General features: G+C 41.1%; 1 long non-coding RNA gene across 1 annotated transcript; it reads left to right on the top strand.

Moving 5' to 3' along the window:
- The first annotated feature begins 300 nt into the window (after nucleotides 1-300).
- On the top strand, nucleotides 301-3996 carry LOC133540341 (uncharacterized). Its single transcript, XR_009803600.1, has 4 exons — nucleotides 301-371; nucleotides 904-981; nucleotides 3555-3626; nucleotides 3751-3996. It is a non-coding gene; the product is annotated as an uncharacterized LOC133540341 (long non-coding RNA).
- Nucleotides 3997-20449: the final 16453 nt, after the last annotated feature.

Raw genomic sequence — 20449 nt, forward strand, 5'->3', positions numbered from 1 at the left:
AAGAAAGACTTAGGTGTGTTTCATATAAGGTCCTCATATTTTCTAAACCAGATTAGTGTGTGTTACAATGTTAATGTCCAAGCTTTAAAATGTGTGTTTCAATTCAGGTCCTCATATTTTCTGAACCAGATTTTAGTGTGTTTTATATTCTTAGTTAATTGTCTAAGAGCTGAAACTCTGTAATAATCTTTACTATTTATCTGGCATTGTATGCTCAGAGTTTTATCAACAAAAAGTGCTGATAATGTTATAATTAATTAGTTCTGACATTATATTTTTGTGTTTTGTTGCAGAAACTAACTGTTGAGGTTCCATCTCAACATTCTCCAGATTCAGATGTGAGCCATTAACTGACTTCATCCCTCCAACAGGTTATTACATGTCTATTTTTACTATATCTGCTTTAAATTTGACCCAACCTATATTTTGAAAGACATTTATTTATTTTAATCTCTCACAGATCAGTTTATATGACAACTTTTTCGCAAGGGTACATCCATGTTAGTCAGTAGAAAGTTTAGAACTCATGTTTAGCAAAACAGGAGATGTTACAAGTCAACAACATAAATTCTACATGTGAGCACTCGTCATGTCCTTATATTGTTTGAAGCAAGAAAGACTTAGGTGTGTTTCATATAAGGTCCTCATATTTTCTGAACCTGAAAATGTGTGTTACAATGTTAATGTCAAAGCTTTAAAATGAGTGTCTCAATTCATGTCCTCATATTTTCTGAACCAGATTTTTGTGTGTGTTACATTCTTAATGAATTGTCTAAGAGCTGAAACTCTGTAATAATCTTTACCCTTTATCTGGCATTGTATGCTCAGATTTTTATCAACAAAAAGTGGTGAGAATGTTATAATTAATTAGTTATGACATTATATTTTTGTTTTTTGTTGCAGAAACCAACTGTTGAGGTTCTATCTCAACATTCTCTAGATTCAGATGACAGCCATAAACCGACTTCATCCCTCCAACAGGTTATTACATGTCTATTTTTACTATATCTGCTCTAAATTTGACCCAACCTATATTTTGAAAGACATTTATTAATTTTAATCTCTCACAGATCAGTTTATATGACAACATTTTCGTAAGGGTACATCCATGTTAGTCAGTAGGGAGTTTGGAACTCATGTTTAGCAAAACAGGAGATGTTACAAGTCAACAACATAAATTCTACGTGTGAGCACTCCTCATGTCCTCATATTGTTTGAACCAAGAAAGACCTAGGTGTGTTTCATATGAGGTCCTCATATTTTCTGAACCAGATTAGTGTGTGTTAAAATGTTAATGTCAAAGCTTTAAAATGAGTGTTTCAATTCAGAAAATGCAGTGCCTCTTGTTTACAGCCGGTTTCTGCAGCGCTGTTTTCATTGATCAAAGTATTTTTTCGGTGGTCGTGTTTTTGGTACATAACTTGTAAATAGTGCGCAAATAATAGGCTATGTATATATAAATACATTCAAACCCCGTTTCCATATGAGTTGGGAAATTGTGTTAGATGTACATATAAACAGGATACAATGATTTGCAAAGAATTTTCAACCCCAATTCTGTTGAATATGCTACAAAGACAACATATTTGATGTTAAAACTGCTAAACATTTTTTTTGCAAAGAATTTAGGGATTTTACCATCTACGGTCCGTAAAATTATCAAAAGGTTCAGAGAATCTGGAGAAATCACTGCACGTAAGCGATGTACTGGATTAAAAACCGACATCAGTGTGTAAAAGATATCACCACATGGGCTCAGAAATACTTCAGAAAACCACTGTCAGTTACTACAGTTGGTCGCTACATCTGTAAATGCAAGTTAAAACTCTACTATGCAAAGCAAATGCCATTTATCAACAAGACAGAGGAACGCCGCGGGCTTCGCTGGGCCCGAGCTCATCTAAGATGGACTGATGCAAAGTGGAAAAGTGTTCTGTGGTCTGACGAGTCCACATTTCAAATTATATATGGAAATTGTGGACGTGGTGTTCTCCGGAACAAAGAGGAAAATAACCATCTTGCGCAAAGTTCAAAAGCCAGCATGTGTGATGGTATGGGGGTGTATTAGTGCCCAAAGCATGGGTAACTTACACATCTGAGAAGGCACCATTAATGCTGAATGGTCCATACAGGTTTTGGAGCAACATATGTTGTCATCCAAGCAACATTATCATGGACGCCCCTGCTTATTTCAGCAAAACAATGCCAAGCCACGTGTTACAACAGCGTGTCTTCGTAGTAAAAGAGTGCGAGTACTTTCCTGGCCCGCCTGCAGTCCAGACATGTCTCCCATCGAAAATGTGTAGCGCATTATGAAGCGTAAAACACGACAACTTAAGCTGTACATCAAGCAAGAATGGTAAAGAATTCTACTTTCAAAGCTTCAACAATTAGTTTCCTCAGTTCCCAAACGTTTATTGAGTGTTGTTAAAAGAAAATGTGATGTAACACAGTGGTGAACATGCCCTTTCTCAACTACTTTGGCACGTGTTGCAGCCATGAAATTCAAAGTTAATTATTATTTGCAAAAAAAAAAAAGTTTGAGTTTGAACATCAAATATGTTGTCTTTGTAATGCTTTCAATTGAATATGGGTTGAAAAGGATTTGCAAATCATTGTATTCAGTTTATATTTAAATCTAACACAATTTCCCAACTTTTATGGAAACGGGGTTTGTATATATATTAGGGCTGGGCAATGATTAAAATTTTTAATCGAAGTTAATCACACTATTTCTCTTATTAATCGCGATTAACTGCATTGTATACACAAAGCCCAATAATGAATTCAAAAGTAGTGTGTAGTGCACCTTTATTGGAATATTCTCCCACATGAACAAAAGCGCCTAAACATTTGTCGTGCAAACACAATTTAAATCAGTCCTTGTTAAACAGTAGCAGTTAAATAGCAAATTTTATGAAAATCAACTCAAAAAATGTAAATACAAACATTTAAGCTTATTGCCACTGCCAGGGTATTTAAGTTATCCTGTTTGTTATGGAAAATAAATATAATCTACATACAAATCTCTGAGCCACAATCATAACTTCTGAACAGGCAATTTCTGAGGTAACAGCAGAAACATTTTTTTTTATCAGGGATCTTATGTTTAAAAAACTTATATTATAGGTAGTGGGCTGTTTTAGGGAATTTTTGATCAAATTATCCTTACTAGCAATATTAATAATGTTGTGTTTATTCTGCGTAGTGCACTTAAAATAATTATGACCATATCTGTTTGCTTGGTGCTTTGATAAACTGAACGCATATACATGGTACTATATTGTGATGTTATGAGCCAGGGGAAAAAAGAACTACCCTACCCAGCATGCAACAGGAGTGACGAGCATGCGCGGTAGCCCGGTATAGGTTGTGTCGCCATGACGGCATCTTGTATGTTGTGATATGCACGCTCTGAAAGTAAACGTTAAGAACTCAGCCAACACTCCTCGTCTGCATTATTCATAAATAGACGGACAACACATACTCCGCTGCTTCACAAAGCACAATATGTTAAATGTTAACTTTTACAGTTTTCTAATTCTTCCTTTCAGATTGAAAGCAGGACAAATCGCTGGAAGTGGGTATGTCTCAAGCTTCTTCCACTTGGTCCACTCCAAAGCGGGGTAAATAAATAATCTACATCATTTACTAGAATATTATATTACGTTTCGCACCTTTTCACTGTATTATAGTCCTTATTCCTTCAGTAAGAAATTGTATTTTGTCTCCTTTATGACAACTGCAAAGGGGAAGAAGTGGAAGCAGTTGAATGACACATGTTGCATTTTGTAACTGGCAACAAAGTACCAGGTAAAAAAGATTGTGAAGCCTGCCTCCATAAAGAACTAGTAGCTCTACAGGACAGAGATTGGCTTGCCATCAAGTACTACATCCATAACAGAATTATATTAAAAAAAGGGAAAAAAAATGTTTTCCCACATCTTCTGTGGTAGTTTGAGTATGTTACCAGCAATTAAAAAAGCAAAATAAACAGCAGGCGTTTTGTATTTATTCCAGATAATTCTTAGCGACAAAATCCACAAAAACAATTCAGTTACACTTAATCGACAATTACATTTTTACCCATGTTTCTTTTAAACTCTTCTTGGTTTTAGATTACAGTAGCATGGGATTGGGATTTTTTTTTTTAAAATGACAACACATCAACTAAACCAACTCAGGTGGTTTTGTTAAGTCTCTGATGTCATTAGCCTCATATGTCACATGAACCTGAAATCTTTAACACTCTGTGATGTCATGGTTGTCATATTTCACAAACTTGAAATCTTAAACACTCTGTGACATCATGGTCATCATATGTCACCTAAACTTGAAATCTTAAACACTCTGTGACGTCATGGTCATCATATGTCACATAAACTTGAAATCTTAAACACTCTGTGACGTCATGGTCGTCATATGTCACATAAACTTGAAATCTTAAACACTCTGGTCTTCATTTGTCACCTAAACCTGACAAGTCCTCATATGTACCATAAAAATCAGGTTCAGAAAAAAACAAAAGAGTTGCAAAAATCTCAATAGACCACTGTGTTTCTAAAATTCTGGTTCACTAACCGTCTGAGTCCCAGGCCTGTAGGACCATTGGAAAGGCATGTCCCCATATGTCACGTTTTTGTCATAAGTCCTCATATGTCACCCAAACACGTATGTGTGTGTGTGCTTGCGTGCGTGTGTGTGTGTTTTCTTCTCTTCTTTCTTTCTTTCTTTTTGCGTGAAGCACTCTGTGTTTACTACTTACCTATGTATGAAAAGTGCTCTATAAAGTTTGATTTGCTTTGATTAAGTCAAGCTCTCAGCCAGCCTTAGGCTGTGAGAAAAGGTAAAAAAAAAGGTAGATGAAGAAATGTTTTTACCTAACCTTGGCATGTGCATAGAACTTGCAGTGACGTAATTACTGCAAAACATAGCTTTTTTATGCAGAGTCTGCATCGATCGTACCTAATGTTGAGACTGGGTAGATATCTATACTGTTTATGAAATGTATTTTTGACCGTGGAAAGACAAACATACATTTTTGGAGAGGGTAGGTCATGATTTCACTTTACCGAAACGACCATTTTGCAGACAGACTAAAAAAAACAGTTATAAATGTGACTTTAGAGCACAATTTAAGCACATTTTACACAAAAACATATCTAATAAGTATCATCAGGACTAGACGAGTGTTTTAGATGTTGATTAAAGTCATTGTAGGTGTGACGATCTGTCACAATCACGTCGAGTTGCGTTCCCTTGGTTGGTGTTTATTTCCTGTCAGCGCTCTTATTTAGGTTCCATTTCCTGCTTGTCTCCCTGAACGACCTGTTGTCAATCAGCTGGTTGATATTTATGCCTGCCTTGCCCTCCAGTCAGGGCTCAATGATTGCTATCCTGTTTCCTTTCTCCTGATTCCTGGTACATGTTATCCTAATAAAGTCATGTTTTCCTGCGCTATGCCTGCCATCTCTGCATCTTGGGGTTCACTACCAACATATTATGACAATAGATCCCCTTTAAGTAAAATCTTAAAAAAAATATTCCATCCATTCTTTACTGCCTTTTCTGTTTTGGGTGATGCATTATATACGTACGTATATATTTGATGCATCTTTAATTTTATATATATATATATATACTTTGTATATATATATATATTTGATGCATCTTTAATTAATTATAAATGTATATAATTAACTAAAGATTAATACACAGTATATAATATAATTCCTATATATATATATATACATATATATATACATATATATATATACAAATATATATATATATATATAAATATACAAATATTTATATATATATATATATATATACAAATATTTATATATATATATATATATATATATATATATATAATTAATGATGCATCAATAAATAATAAATAATAGTATAGGGCTTCACGGTGGCAGAGGGGTTAGTGCGTCTGCCTCACAATACGAAGTTCCTGCAGTCCTGGGTTCAAATCCAGGCTCGGGATCTTTCTGTGTGGAGTTTGCATGTTCTCCCCGTGAATGCGTGGGTTCCCTCCGGGTACTCCGGCTTCCTCCCACTTCCAAAGACATGCACCTGGGGATAGGTTGATTGGCAACACTAAATGGTCCCTAGTGTGTGAATGTGAGTGTGAATGTTGTCCGTCTATCTGTGTTGGCCCTGCGATGAGGTGGCGACTTGTCCAGGGTGTACCCCGCCTTCCGCCCGATTGTAGCTGAGATAGGCGCCAGCGCCCCCCGCGACCCCGAAAGGGAATAAGCGGTAGAAAATGGATGGATGGATGGATTTATATATATATATATATATATATATATACAAATATTTATATATATATATATATATATATATATATATATATAATTAATGATGCATCAATAAATAATAAATAATAGTATTGATCCTAAAAGACTCAAGAAGTGGGCGTGTTCATAGATTTGATCTAATGTACAGTAACAGACTTCAGGTGAAATCAATGTTAAATAACTGTTCTCTTACTTAAAAATAAGAGTTTGTGATGTTCAACGTTGATTTTTTTCAATTTTACTACACTTAATTACAAATATGTATTCAGGACTTTCTTATATTTAGACACAATACCAGTATGACATCACTTTCATTACTACAGCAATTTTACTGGCTAAAAATTCAAAGGCACCCCTTTGTTTTGTTTTCCCAAAGATAAGATACCTGTACTGCAATAACAAAGAAAACAGCAGTCTCACAATTTGGTTGTCTTTCTACCATTGATATCAGATTTTTTTTTTCTGCAAGCTTATTTCCTCTTTGTTTTTTCTGGTTGTCTCTGGCTATCGAGGAGAAGGCGTTATGAATGGAAAGCAATATCCTTTTAGACACATTACAAAGCACTCACTTGGGCGTAGTTACCATGATATTATTCTCTTCTGGTGAAGTTTCAAAACAATGAGTCAGCCTATGAGCAAAAAGGATATTGTTTTTTTTTGTTGTTGTTTTTTTAAAGGAATGGACACAGAGCCTGCGGGGAATAGTTTGTTCTGAGGCTATGAATGGCAGCCTTTAATATGGGAATGAGTTCTTGTTTCAGATGGAAGAGTTCAAGTATCCTGGGATCTTGTTGACAAGTGAGCACGGCTGGAGGGTGAGATGACAAGCTCAGGGGTCTGCAGTAATGTGGTTGTGGTAAAAAGAGAGCTGAGCCACCAGGCAAAGCTCTTAATTCACAGTAGGATCTACGTTTCTATCCTCACCTATTGTCACAAGCTTTGTGTAGTGACCGAAAAAGCAAGAAATCTCCCCGGCAGGGCGGCTGGAATCACACGAAGGAATAAAGTGGGGAGCTTGGTCATCCTTCACACCGTTAAGAGTCAATTAAGGTGGCATCTCGTCAGGATGCCTCCCCAGTGAGGTGCTCGGGGTATGCACAACTGGGAGGAGGCTGAGGGATAAACCATGGAGGGATTATGTCTCGCAGCCGGCCTGGAAACACCTCATTGTCCTCCTTGTGGAACTGGAATGCATGACTGTGGACTAAGAAGTCTGGGCTTCCCTATTGGCACTGTAATGGGTGGATTTGGTTCCAAACAGGCTATCCTTGTGTACAAGAAAAATAGCCAAACATTTTTTTAAACCCAGATTTGAAAATCAATGTACATATTATTGGACAGGCTATACATTTAGAGCCTGATCGACTAAGATCCAAATACAATTTTGTGGGATCAGCGCTGTTTCAGATAGGATAGGAAAGACTTTATTGGGGAAATCATATGGTTGCAGTGCAGACATAGAAAACTACCAAAATATGGTAAGAAAAAACACATGAAAACAAGAGGAAAACATCATAGAACACAACGGACATACAAAAACACTGTAAGCGCTCGAACCTGATGCAACCAGCAGCCACTTTGGTGAAGCAATTTCTACATACAGCTACAAAGTAAAACAACAACAAAAAAAAGTTGAATAATTAATCGATTTTATGCACATATGATTGCACTGTGCAAAGAACAACAACACAACAAAACAAAAACACAGTTTCAACACCCACATACATCCCGGTGGTCAACAAAGCAACCAAGAGAGGCAACGCCGTCCTAGGCTGCCCACTAGCGCTCGACCAATGTCCAGTCAATGCAGATGAGCAAGAATCCGTCTCGGGACACCAAATTGCTTGAAAAAATTCCACTCTCAACACTAGTTCCGCCGCATCTCCTTTGGTATTTCCATGAGGACTCCGGTGTGGCAGAGAGGCTGCAGCTGGTCTAAGGTCATCATCATCATCACCATCGGCGGTCACTCGAAGCGAGTATGACGATCCTCCTGGAAGGAGGGTATCCCTTTATGGAGGATGCCTGTGCATGACTTTGTTTAACGTGGGGAGACTAGTGCACAGACAATCACCACACGATCCTTGACAGATCCGGGTCAGGTTCCAGTGGCATGGAGTCCAAGATGACTGGGGACCCTTTTCTGCAACAGCCTTCATCCGCCATCCCAGCCGTTTTGATGCTCCATAAGGTTAGCAATCATCCTCCGACTGTTCCACCGTTGAGGTCTTGGGTCGTTATTTCCCCATAACTGGGCCCACATGTATGTGGGGGGGGCCTTCTTCCGCCATCGCAGCCATTGTTGTAGTTCTTAAATCTACCGTCTTCCACCTGCTCCGCCGTTGAGGTCTTCACCGTATCCTTGGCTAGGGGTTAGTCAGTTACTAGGCCTTTGCCAAGGGCCACCTGAGGTAACAGTAGTAAAGCGGTTAACCTCCTAGTGCCCCAAAACCCCATAGAGGAGCCTCCACTGCCCGATGCACTTGAACGTCATGCCCAGGACACAGTAAGACCCTGTGCAAATATGATAACTGGTGCGACTGCCTTATATACATAAGAATTTTGCTTGTACTACACAGCTTTCACCATTTAGACACTTATTTACTGCACAGTCATGTTATCTCGATAATTTTTTCAAACATGCAGCAAACCATTATGTATCACTTTTTCTGGTAATTTTAGAGGCATTCCTGCAGTGCGATCAACAAAATAACCCCTTTTTTAGCACGCTAAACATTCATGGAAATTGCTGGCACTAATTGGAAACGTGCCCTGGAATGTTCCAGAGGCAAGAAAATACATTTTGGAAGAAGTTTTTTTCATATTTATGAAAAACACGAATCTCATTAAAAATCGAACAAATGCTAGCACACACCAAACAGCATTAATTGAATTTGTTTTAATAAGCCCCTTAAGTCATCGAGCAGCTGTATTGCTGAGTAGACCATAAGGCTAACATCTTCATTTTTGACAATCCATTGGATCATTATTTACAAGATTACCTGCTTTCTGACAGCTATTTCTGCACAACTGCCGTACCCAGGATGGAGTTCCAGAAGTCCCGCAGCGAGCTGCACGAGCCGCAGGAACACCGGTTTGCACGTCCTTTCTGGATGTACTAAACTAAATATAGATGCAAAAGCTCAGAAGCAAATTTTATTTTCACTCTCATACAAAACATTCTAACTTGGATTGTTTCCCTGGCTTCGAGACTGTCCCGAAGGACAGTGCAGCGAAGACACAACAAACTCCCTCCTTGTCTCTCATGGACACAACTGTTGTTGCTGACTAAGGACTAGCGACTGCACAAGATCAAGGCCACGGAACAGAGACACACTGCAAGCTTACATACAAATATGCATCCATAAAAATATACGCCACACACATTCATACCCCCCCCCCCCCTCCCCCACCCCCGAATCCAACGCCCTCCACGCAAACCCCATAGGGGTGATGGAAGGATGGTCAGCGCCTGAGAGCTGCGGCCTACCACCATGACCCCACACTCCCTCCCCTCTGTTGCTAGATATCTCGAGATGTACGTTGTAATATGTATATGTGCTTTGCTATGGAGGTTTTTTCCCACTCCATACTGGGCCCCCTTAGGAGCCCAGTCTAGATTGTATTATTTTATTCATCCTTCCCCAGCGTTATACCCTTTTCCCCATCTTTTACGGGGTGCCTTGTGGCGACCCATCAGCGTTCCTGTTCTGTAACCCTTTACACTGTTTGTTTGTCTAATCTTGAATGGGTTTGTGCTGAAAATGAAGTTCCATTGTACTTGTACAATGACAATAAAGACCTATCTATCCATCCATCCATCTATCTATCTATCTATCTATCTATCTATCTATCTATCTATCTATCTATCTATCTATCTATCTATCTATCTATCTATCTATCTATCTATCTATCTATCTATCTATCTATCTATCTATCCATCCATCCATCCATCCATCCATCCATCCATCCATCCATCCATCCATCCATCCATCCATCCATCCATCCATCCATCCATCTATCTATCTATCTATTTATCTATCTATCTATCTATCTATCTATTTATCTATCAGAACAGTTTCAGTCTTGATAAATCACACTCGATGTGGTAAATATTTCAGGATCCAAGACTACAAGTTCAATCAGAGTTCTATAGACATTTACACATACACAAGTATTTTGAGAAGTTGAAGGGCTTGGTCAGGGCCGCCTCGCCCTAATAGAAAACATGTGCTGCGCGTAGGGCCCAGCAAACAGTGGAATAATAATAATAATGGATTCGATTTATATCGCGCTTTTCTATTGTTAGATACTCAAAGCACTCACAGTGAAAAGGGAACCCATCATTCATTCACACCTGGTGGTAGTAAGCCACATCAGTAGCCACAGCTGCCCTGGGGTAGACTGACGGAAGCGTGGCTGCCAGTTTGCGCCTACGGCCCCTCCAACCACCACCAATCATTCATTCATCATTCATTCACCAGTGTGAGCGGCACCGGGGGCAAAGGGTGAAGTGTCCTGCCCAAGGACACAAGGGCAGCGATTTGGATGTCAATAGGTGGGAAGCGAACCTGCAACCCTCAGGTTTCTGGCACGGCCGCTCTACCCACTACGCCATGCCGCCCCATTTGCATGAAGAAATGCATATAAAATGTCAATTAATGAATTACAGGGTGCTTTTTATGAAATGTTATTGCAGAAGTATTCTTAAGTATTCTAGGAGGCCCTGGGTTCAAATCTTGATTGAAATTGGTGATGTAAGGTTGACACATTTATATTCATCTGCACACAATAAGTGTGGAATTATTGGCTCCTACGTAAACAATCCTGCAGCGTGTTTATTTGTGCAAAGCTGGACAGCCAGTTAACCTCTAATCGTCCTCCAATAAACACACAAGGTTGGTCTTTTCTTGTATTTTAGTGAAGTCATTTATAAAAGGCAAACATGATAAACTATAGGGTACTAAGATTTAGCAGCTACACAACAGCCAAATTCAAATTAGAAAACAAGCTAGACATTCATAATACGTAACCACCGTTATTTTACTGTGTCATGAGCTAAACTTTATGAATTATTGGGACAATTATGAGTGGCCAAAAAACAAATTACCACTCCACTAAAGTTTAAAGTACAAGTAGAGTGGAAAAACAAGTTAACTTTTTATGGTTATTTGTGTTTTGTTGTATCCATGAAACCATATTCAATTGTATTTTTTTTTTTTTTAATTTCCCCAAGATGGCGCCGCTGTAGTGGCTGCTCTTGGCAGGAGCTCTGTGCTCTTATGTCATCATTTTGTAGTTTCCTCTTGTTTTCATGTCTTATTATCTATATATTTTTTTGCCTTTTGATTGGGGACCCTTTTCGACTGTGTGACAAGGGGTGGCACTTTTGTGACCTCTGCGGTGCTTTTCTTGGTTGCTTTGTTGGGTCTGCTCCTGTCTCTGGCTATGCTCCATCCACCCCAGCAGACGATGGCATGGAACACAACAGAGGCCACTACAGTGTATATGTTTCTTTTAGTTTTTATTCATAGCTGTATGTAGAAGTGGCTGGTTGCATCAGCTCTGCTTTTTTAATGTATTTAATGTCTTTTGTGTTCTTTGATGTTTGATGTTTCCCTCTTAACCCACATGTAAGAGGGATGTGTGCTATGGCTATGAGTTGTTTTTTTCCTTGGCCTCAGTCTAGACCCCTCTCCATGGGCCCAGGCTTAGACCGATTATTTTTGTCTCCCCCCCCACTCACACACACATTGATTACCTGTTCCACTTCTTTTTTGTAAGGGGCGCCGGAAGTTTGCAGACCTGTCAGCGATCCTGTTCTGTCTCTCTGTAATTTTTGTCTGATCTTAAATGGGATTGTGCTGACAATTTTTATTTCCCCTCGGGGATTAATAAAGTATCTCTGATTCTGACTCTGGTTCGCAATCCTCAGAGTGTGTGAAAACAGTGTTTAAAAATCACAAAACACCACAAATTCCGTCAGTTATTTTGAATATTCCACTTCAAATACTATTTTCACAGTAGTAAGACTTCTACACTCTGACCATGTTATCAGACCAGTCATACTGGAAATGCTCAAACATTGGAAAAAGATGTGTTTATCATTTACAATCCTTATGTAAGACAAGAACACCCATGCTTGGCTTTTTTATGCATTCTAAATCGGAATTAAATAGCCAACAATTAAGTCAACAGATCGAGGGTCCTCTGTTGTGCTCATTATACTATCTCCAAACATCCAAAAACTGCCAACAATATTACATTTACATAGTGTGACCTGATAATAACCAAATATGAGAGATATTGTGATTATAAGCGCCAATGCAGACAGACATTTTAGCTGCGCATTGATAGCACATTCCGAAATGTAAAACTAGATCCCACAAGAGCTTCCTGCAGAAACTTTTTTTTAACCCTTCGTGAGGATTGCAATTTAACCTGTTAAGGCCCAAGCTGTTTGTTTACATGCATTTTTTTATTTCTCTTTGCTGGTTGGGCTTTTTGGACCCTAATTAGAATAAACACTAAGACTCATATTTTTATATGATGTACTTAGTCCATAAGTACATTGTGGAGAGACGCAGCCGACGGGCCGACAGCAGGCGGACAGAGGCGTTCTGGACCAGAAGGGAGGCCAGGAGGCTGGGCATGCGGCGGCGAGGAGAGGGGTGGCGCACGCGGAGCGGCACAAGAACGGCAATCTAGGTCAGGTGCGTAAGACACACACCTGCTCACAATCTTCGCATCTGCTCCTAGATTATAAGAGAGGCGAAGGGGGCACAATGGAGAGAGGGGCAAAGGAGAAGGAACCACCAGAGACGACCGACCACAAGCACAACGAGGACAATGAGCGAGATGCAGACGAGGACGAGGGCCTGTAGCAGACGCACCCAGCGGGCACGGAAAGGTGCGCGACGGCAACCAGGGAGAGCCAGCGAGCCAGAAAGAGGCGCGATCGAATGGCAAGAAAATGACATTATTGAAATAATAAAGTGTCAAACCTGTTATGAGGCGTCCTGCATCCAGTGTCATGGCAACCCACACGGTGATGGCGGCAGGAAGTCCGTCACATACGTAAACATGTATGTCATTTTTAGTGACATGCTAATTCTTATTTATACACTTTTTTTTCCCAAATTCCATTGTATGTTGTACTCTTCTGACACCACCAGGTGGCAGTATAAGCGTCCACATAAGCGGCCATAAGACTTCAATTCAGTAGTGTACACAAATTTGGAAATAAGAGCTAAAAGGTGCTGTCCACGCACGTGGCCAACTAAGCCTTTATAAACTTCATCTGAACGGAATTATGTAAGTGTCCCGTCGGTCGGCATCCCTGCGAAAGCGGAAATATTACAGTAAGTCTTTATTTTATTGTGGTTTCTTATTGTTAGTTTGTATGTTTAGCACTAAGCAATACCGTGGAAGCTATACTGCCACTGTTATGATCCGTTGCCCGGATCTAGAACTTTGGTTTAATTATTGACGACCTTAGTTCTGTTTCAGCACTCCTGATTAGTTTTAACATGCCTTTGATTAGTGTTTGGGACGCTCACCTGCGAAAAAAGATTTTGTGATCATAAAAAATATCAATATAATCATAGTAATATCGACTAGATACGCTCCTGTACTTGGTATCATTACAGTGGATGTTAGGTGTAGATCCACCAATGGTGTTTGTTTACATTTTGAAGCCGGTGAGCTATGGCGTGTAGTGAAGCATGCTTAGCTATTCCTTGTCCTGCAGGGATGTTACTTGTAAGAAACTTATTTTATTTGTCGACATGGAGACGAGGATTTGTGACTTAGAAGTAGCTAAAACACTACCGACTGGGGCTGGACTTCAGCCGCACGCGAGCTAGCTCGCCATGTTTTAAAGCACCTGTTCCCAGAGGGCGTTTTAGTGTAATCACTTCACCTTTAGAATAAAATAGAATATAATTTTATTGTCATTATTACAGTGAACAGGTTCAAAGAACAACACAATTGGAGCAGATCCCCTAAGCTGCATACACAATCATTTGGTAATATAAATAATAAAAAAAAGATTAAAAAAAGATTTAAAAAAAAGATATATATCTATATATCTGTGTATAGCCACACACATGCATGTATCCATACATATACATATACACATATAACATTATTGCACATTATAGTCCGAAAAAAATAAAAAGACATGACACATGAGGACATGATTGACACATTGTGCTCACTCAGCGCCTGTTTAATGTTACTATGGCTCTAGGGTAAAAACTGATTTTGTATCTATTTGTGCCGGCTTTTAGCACACTAAAGTGTCTGCCCGAGGGTAGCAGTTCTGGGTGGCCGTGGGATGGGTCTTTCAGGATGCTCTGTGCTTTCCTGAGACAGCAGAAGTTGTACAGGTCAGCCTGGGAGGGGAAGGAGCATCCAATGATCTCCTGGGCGGTCTTTTGCAACCCTCTGGAGCACCGTTCTCTCTGCGGCCGTGAAGCTGCTGAACCACATGCAGATGCAGTAGGTCAGGATGCTCTCAATGGAACACCGGTAGAAGGACACCAGCAGTTCCTTTATCTTTAGTTTTTAAGCCAAAATGCGTCCATTCTCCCTTATCTGTCTACACACTGTGTCTATTTCTAAGTACTCTGTGATTGTGCACTGCCGAACATGCTCCTCTGCTCGTAAAACCAACAATGAGAAGACGGCAGGGATGATTCATTAGTGTCGTGGTACTATACCAATACCGGTATACCGTACAACCCCTGTGTGCACACGACACATTTGTAAAACCACATTAATTTGCAACTGCAGAATATAAGTCTATGGTTATGGTGTAAGCTCGATCTGTTCTTCCGAAGCACTATGGCAACATATAGTAGTTCATATATTTTTTGTGGCTGGAAAAAAGTGGCTTTCAACCGGCAACAGAACTTCTTTAATCTTGGACAGAATTTGTGCATCACTGACATACCTGGAAGATGTAGCGCTGACTGATCCTTAGCAGCTTTGCATGCAACAACGTATTTCATTTTTAACAAAAATGTTGTTGTGGGTTTTCAATCTGTAGCAGAAACATCACTGCTGTATTACCTGTTTTTATTTTTTTAGTTGTTTCAAAACAAAAAAATGACCTTTGAATTGAATGTTTTTTCCCAAGCTGCAGAAATAAGATACATTGTGGAAGGGAAACCTCATAGATGTTAATAACTGTGAGCCAGTTCACTGCATGTCATGTGTTTGATCATGTGATAATAAGGCAGGCAGTGGTTGGGTTTCCCTCCACAAGGCTGCATCGTGTCTTTTTCAGCTATAAAAGTGCACCATTGTCTTGTCTCCGCTCCCTGCTTGACTGCATGTGACAGTTGGGAGAACAATCACTGGGGTGCATTTTAGATGTGGTCATGCGTCACCATTTCTCCCATTAAATGTATTCATGATTCAAATTAGCTTTCTCTTCTCAACTGTCATTTTTTTGTTTTTTTGCCAAGATGCAACAAAAAGGGTACGTGGCCCAGATAAGTGCTGTGATGATGGAAATAATGGAATTTTACATAAATAGAATAAATGACAGACATTTTGGAGGGAAAAAAACTGCACTCTTATCAGCATCTCTGCTGGAGAACTCATTAGCATACAGAAATGCTTCAAGAAACGTTTTCACTTTATTGGGTCCTAATTGTCGCCTTCTCCAACTAAATGGCTTCTTCCCCTTGGATGATGATGCAATAGCCTCCAACAAGCACTGACGCTCTGAAACGGAGAAAAATGGTGGGAATATGCGCTTCTAGAAATTGCTGGAGCTGTTCATTTAGATGCCGTCCCTACCCTCCACCGACATGTGTATTCAGTGTGTGTGTGTGAGTCGGAGAGAAGAAATGGAATAAGTAAGACGGAGAGCATTGGGCATTGCAGGTCTTACCTTTTGAAGAAAAAGTACAGAGCAGAATTCATTTAACCTCAAAGAAAAAGAAGAATACATATATCATTGGTGTCAAGTTGAAGTGAGCAACGCAGAGACTTTCATGTATTTTTTATACATAAGATACCGTCAATGTCAGATTTTCAATCTCTTCTTTTTTCCTGCTGCTTTTGGACATATTGTCACAACAAAATGTAAATATGTGACGTACTCGGGTCCATGTTTCAAATAATACCAACTTAATACCAAGTTTTTCTGCATGTAGCTTGTTTTCATTGGCCCACCACAGTATTGTTGCAAATTGACCATCATATGTGCTGACGATGCATAATATCATAATACGGCGCGCGTCGTCGTCGTGGTGTCTTGGCTTGGGTTTTGGCGTTGTGGAGCTGCGACTGATGGCACTTGGCGTGGTGCAGGTACTGGTGCTAGGCTTGGAGCAGGTAATAGTACCAGTCGTGGTGCAGGCACTGAGGCCCGGCGTGGTGCAGGTACTGGAGCTTGGCGTGGTGCAGGTACTGGAGCTTGGCGTGGAGGAAGTAATGGTACTTGTTGTGGAGCAGGCACTGAGGCCCGGCGTGGTGCAGGTACTGGAGCTTGGCGTGGTGCAGGTACTGGAGCTTGGCGTGGAGGAAGTAATGGTACTTGTTGTGGAGCAGGCACTGGGGCCCGGCGTGGTGCAGGCACTGGAGCTTGGCGTGGAGCAGGCACTGGTACCTATTGTGGAGCAGGCAATGGGGCCCGGCGTGGTGCAGGCAATAGTACCTGTTGTGGTGCAGGCACTGGAGCTAGCCGTGGACTTGGTGCTAGCCGTGGACTTGGACTTGGTGCTAGATGTGGACTTGGACTTGGTGCTAGCCGTGGACTTGGTGCCTGCTGTGGACGTGGACTTGGTGCTAGCCGTGGAGGTGGACTTGGTGCTAGCCGTGGACGTGGATTTGGTGCTAGCCTTGGATTTGGTGCTAGCCGTGGACGTGGACTTGGTGCTAGCCTTGGACTTGGAGCTAGCCGTGGACTTGGTGCTAGCCGTGGACATGGACTTGGTGCTAGCTTTGGACCTGGAGTTAGCCTTGGTCGTGGACTTGGTGCTAGTCTTGGACTTGGAGCTAGCTGTGGACTTGGAGCTAGCCGTGGACTTGGTGCTAGCCGTGGACGTAGACTTGGTGCTAGCTTTGGACCTGGAGTTAGCCTTGGACGTGGACTTGGTGCTAGTCTTGGACTTGGAGCTAGCCGTGGACTTGGAGCTAGCCGCGGACCTGGAGCTAACCGTGGACTTGCGCTAACCGTGGACTTGGTGCTAGCCGTGGACCATGTGCTAGCAGTGGACTTGGTGCAGGTGGCCTAGCTGGGGTTTGCGGCTTGGCAGGCCCAATGACTGGTGGTGGTGGTCGGGCCGGGGGTTGCGGCTTGGAGGGACGCTGCTGAGCCACTGCCCCCCCCCACCACCTCAAGGAGCGGATACCAGACGCGCTCCCTGCGGTCTGGAATCGTCTTTTGGGGTGGGTGGGGGGAGGCCAGGAGGGGAAAAGAATCATCCTCTCTACACTGTCCAATAATTTTTTCTTTATCCCCGACCTGGAATTGTATGGGCGAATAAAAGGAAAAATGTTGTGACCGGGGCGGGGCTTGAGTCTTGGGGGAAAAGGACAGTCCTGGTGAGCAGGTCTGTGAAAAAAGGTTCTGGAAGTGTCTGATTCCGGCAAAAAAGTCCTTTGGTGACGGCTGATAGACAAAATTAACAGGATTAAAAAAAAAAATCTTGGTCTGTTACCTTAATGTCCGTCGCGGGGGAATAGACTGTTGGTGTTATTCTGTCAGGATGGGGGGGTCGCAGCTTGTTGCGGGGTCGTTCTCCCAGGAAGGCAGACAGACTACTCAAAACATGGCTTTCAGGTAAAAACATGATTTAATTTTAACTACAAAAAGGTACAAACAAAAGACCGCACAAGGCGAACGCACAACTTGACTAAGGAAACCAAAACTAACACTATGACTAAACTTTGGACATAAAACAAAACAGTGACATGATTACACAGGTGCTTGTGTCCAAATAAGCAACAGGTGAAACCGATGGGTAACCATGGAAACAAAACAATGGCGTGAAAAAAAACAGGAACTTAAAGAGTCCAAAGGTCAAACAACACATGGCCAAACAAAAACATGATCAGACATGACACGATGCAATCTAATGCATGATATATGTCCTGTTGTTTCATTACAGACCCCTCCGAAAAGGAGTAAGAAGAAGTTGATCTTATTTAATCCTACCCCTTTACATACCATAGTATTTTTTCCATTTCCTTGTTCTCTGTAACAGAATAAATAATAAATATATAATATACCATATGTGAAGGAGCGTGGCCTGCGGACCTGCAGCAAAGCGGGGTGTCAGAACCGGCTTCGAGATTAGTGACAGGTGCGTAGATGACACAGCTGTGAGTGTTTGTCTGATCACCTGTCACTCTGCTAAAGGCAGCAGACGGGAAGGAGGGGAGGTGGTTGATTGTGGAGAACGAGCGAGAGCGAGAGAAACTCTAACATGGCTGAAAAGCACAAGAAGGACAACTTATTGCAAAATAAATCATTGTTCACAAAGATGAACACGGCTGTCATGTCCGTCATTGGTGGTCCAGAGAACCCGGAGGAGCAAGACCTCCACACCATAGTAAGTAAACAAATATTATAGTGAGGTCTAGGATTATTTTGAATGTGAGTATAAATGACTTACATGACTTACTGTACTTATGATGATATATTGAGTATTGTAAGCACATTATTCTGGGCAAATTGAGTTAGGTGGATCCAGATGAATGTGATAAAATGTGGTTCAGAGGAAACTAGATATCAGTTAAATTAACTCATTCAGAAGTTTATACTTCTTCTTCATTACCATTTTGAGATATGTTTAATTTAATTCAATTTTATTTTTCAAATTCAATTTTCTTTCCTTTTTTGTGAAATAATGATATTGCCATTGAGCACAATACTGTTCAATGGAGATATCCATCCCCATCCATTTTCTACCGCTTATTCCCTTTCGGGGTTGCGGGGGGCGCTGGCGCCTATCTCAGCTACAATCGGGCGGAAGGCAGGGTACACCCTGGACAAGTCGCCACCTCATCGCAGGGCCAACACAGATAGACAGACAACATTCACACTCACATTCACACACTAGGGCCAATTTAGTGTTGCCAATCAACCTATCCCCAGGTGCATGTCTTTGGAAGTGGGAGGAAGCCGGAGTACCCGGAGGGAACCCACGCATTCACGGGGAGAACATGCAAACTCCACACAGAAAGATCCCGAGCCTGAATTTGAACCCAGGACTGCAGGAACTTCGTATTGTGAGGCAGACGCACTAACCCCTCTGCCACCGTGAAGCCCTTCAATGGAGATATGTATGTATATTATGTACTACATCAGGGGTCTCAAACTCAATTGACCTGGGGGCCACAAGATGCAGAGTCTGGGTGAGGCTGGGCTGCAAGAAAAGATTTCTAAAAAAACATTTCTGCATAGTCTTCAGCATATCTAGTTGTATAATGACGTTTCAAATTGTACAAATTGTATTCATTGTGCACCCCAACTTTCTCTGTGCAAATACAATACGTCGGGGTGCCCCTGTGCTCAACAAAGAAATATTGCATCTCCCACTTTTCCTGGAATTGTCTTTGCTCATCACTAACCTTTCTCTTCACTGCAGGCTTTGAAAAAGACATGTTTGGGTTTGTGGAATACATTTGTATTAGAGAATAATGTTATTTCTGCAATGTGAGTCATTCTGATTTTCCTCCCTACAGCAACACGGTGGTCGGCGGATAATACCGGGATAGCGAGGGCAAAAAAGTGACAGCTCCCGGAGTTTTACCTGGCGTCATACATAAATATATGTAGTGTTCATCCTGTGAGGCAATGCAAATTAAACAATTAAAAAAAACAAATAACGTTTTGAATTGGTCCAGGTTATCGGGGACTGTTATTACTGATGGACAGGTGCCGCGGTGTAACTGCAGCCAGGCACGTAGGAAAACCCTGGTCTCCATGGCTTTTTACTCATTTGCCGCTTTTCCACTAACGCAGGGGTAGGCAACCCAGAACGTTGAAAGAGCCATTTTAGACCCAAATAACACACCGCTGTCAAGCGCCATTCATATAAAACTCGCAGGTCGCACTAACATTAAACTTTCATATTAAGGTGGGGGCTGCAAAATAACGCAATTGGCCCACA

Source organism: Nerophis ophidion, linkage group LG22, assembly GCF_033978795.1.
Source record: "Nerophis ophidion isolate RoL-2023_Sa linkage group LG22, RoL_Noph_v1.0, whole genome shotgun sequence".
NCBI lineage: Eukaryota > Metazoa > Chordata > Actinopteri > Syngnathiformes > Syngnathidae > Nerophis > Nerophis ophidion.